The sequence below is a fragment of the Pavona decussata genome, unplaced genomic scaffold, assembly GCF_977016875.1.
Source record: "Pavona decussata unplaced genomic scaffold, jaPavDecu1.1 SCAFFOLD_3673, whole genome shotgun sequence".
NCBI classification, from domain to species: Eukaryota; Metazoa; Cnidaria; class Anthozoa; order Scleractinia; family Agariciidae; genus Pavona; species Pavona decussata.
This window is the reverse complement of record NW_028146484.1, coordinates 1-2,500: the sequence shown is the minus strand read 5'-3', so window position 1 is coordinate 2,500 and position 2,500 is coordinate 1. Positions and strand designations below refer to the sequence as shown.

Genomic DNA, 2,500 nt, shown 5'->3' with positions numbered 1-2,500 from the left:
GGAACATGTTCAAATTTTAACACGCCTCTCAGCACGACCAATTACATTAAAATTCATCGCAAAAGTCAGAATTCTCCAATTTTTGAAAAATTCACTATATTCACTGTAAGTACCTCGCTAGACAGTGGAGACCTCAGATTTTACGGGAACATGATCAACTTTCGACACACCTCTCAGCACGAGCAGTTACATAGAAATCCATCAGGAAAGTCGTGCTGTGAAGAGGTCTTTCGACTAAGAAAAATGGTGGTGTGAGGAGGAGTCACCTAAATCAGAGAAAAATACTCTTATAGGAGACTGCTACGAAAGACATTTCTGAGTCCACTGGCCCTAGTCCCCTAATAAGTGTATTTCTGTTTGTTTTAAGAAGGTCCTCCTGACATCACCAATCTTCTGTCTTCAATCCTAACCCCAACGTTAACCCTAACGCTAACCCTAACCCTACCTCCCTCAGGGGCAGTTCTATGGTTATGATCCCACGGTAGGCAGAAAAACTATCCCAATCTAGGTTTTCTTGTATGCTGACTCCATTTTAAATGCTTTTACTTGAGTCTGACAAAGGCAAAGCCAAATACTCACCCCTATATGGACGGGGAAGCAAAGTGCGGATTTTGGTAGGTCGGCATTTTCAATCAGGAATGTTGCCATTCGAAAGAGCGTCCAAAAAAACTTGGTTGGGACACATTTATTTTAGAAATTAGCGACCTAACCAGAAGTGCACTTTTTGGTGGGCCTACCCTACCCCCCTCAGGAGCAGTTCTATGGTTATAATACCACGGAAGGCACAAAACCTATCCCAAACTAGGTTTTCTTGTATGCTGATTCCATTTTCAATGTGTTTCCTTGACTCTGACGAAAGCAAAGCCAAATACTCACCCCTATATGGACGGGGAAGCAAAGTGCGGATTTTGGTAGGTCGGCATTTTCAATCAGGAATGTTGCCATTCGAAAGAGCGTCCAAAAAAACTTGGTTGGGACACATTTATTTTAGAAATTAGCGACCTAACCAGAAGTGCACTTTTTGGTGGGCCTACCCTACCCCCCTCAGGAGCAGTTCTATGGTTATAATACCACGGAAGGCACAAAACCTATCCCAAACTAGGTTTTCTTGTATGCTGATTCCATTTTCAATGTGTTTCCTTGACTCTGACGGAAGCAAAGTCAAATACTCACCTCTATATGGACGGGGAAGCAAAGTGCGGATTTTGGTAGGTCGCCATTTTCAATCGGGAATGTTGCCATTCGAAAGAGCGTCTAAAAGAACTTGGCTGGAACACATTTTTGCTATAAATTGTTGACCTAAGTATATAAGCAAGTATATAAGCAAATACTCGTTACATAGCATAAATAGCCTCTAAACACCCGAAAAACCTCTCCAAATATCATTTAAACCTTTTTCCTAACCCTAACACTTACCCTAACCCTAACCCTAACCCCATTTCAAACCCTAATTCTAAGTCAGAGGTCCTCCTCACACCACCAATTTTTTTGGTAGGTCAAAAGACCTCCCCACACCACAGAATTTTCGAAGTCGAGGTCCTTCTCATACCAAACAATTTTTCTAAGAGTTTTTCTAAAAATTTTGAGGACTTTTCACTTAGAAAAGAATTGGGTTTTGTGGTGGACCTTTCAGTTACAAAATATTAAATTGTGTGAGGAGGACTTTTGACTTTGAAAATATTTTGTGGTGTGAGGAGGACCTTTGACTTAAAAAATATTTCATGGTGTGAGGAGGACTTTTGACCTTGTCAAAAAAAAGATGTGATACAAATCTTAGAACAAAGGCTTAATCTCAGAAGATCGTAGCAACAAGGCTACTCTACAACTTACAATACCCCGTTCTTTATTTAAGTCGTCTGCAAAGGATTTATCTCCAGAAACGTTAGAATTTGCTAGCGGCAGTGCCTTGGGAGCTTTTGTCCCCCTTGGCACTTTGGGACGCATGAGGGCCGAAACCCTCTATTCTGGTTCGCCTAAAGTTCTCTGGAGGTAATCATCGTTGCTTTCTAGCACGGATTCTGACTTAGAGGCGTTCAGTCATAATCCAACAGATGGTAGCTTCGCACCATTGTCTTTTCAGGCAAGTGCAAATGCCAATTGTCTGAATCTGCGGTTCCTCTCGTACTGAGCAGAATTACTATTGCAACAACACTTCATCAGTAGGGTAAAACTAACCTGTCTCACGACGGTCTAAACCCAGCTCACGTTCCCTATTGGTGGGTGAACAATCCATCACTTGGCGAATTCTGCTTCGCAATGATAGGAAGAGCCGACATCGAAGGATCAAAAAGCAACGTCGCTATGAACGCTTGGCTGCCACAAGCCAGTTATCCCTGTGGTAACTTTTCTGACACCTCTAGCTTAAAACTCCTAAAGACTAAAGGATCGATAGGCCATGCTTTCACAGTTTGTATTCGTACTGAAAATCAAAATCAAGTGAGCTTTTACCCTTTTGTTCTACATGAGATTTCTGTTCTCATTGAGCTCACCTTAGGACACC

The 2,500-nt window shown here is 42.0% G+C and overlaps 1 pseudogene; it reads right to left on the bottom strand.

Moving 5' to 3' along the window:
* Positions 1-1,766: 1,766 nt before the first annotated feature.
* Positions 1,767-2,500, bottom strand: LOC146446119 (large subunit ribosomal RNA; annotated as a pseudogene; the record flags this gene model as incomplete).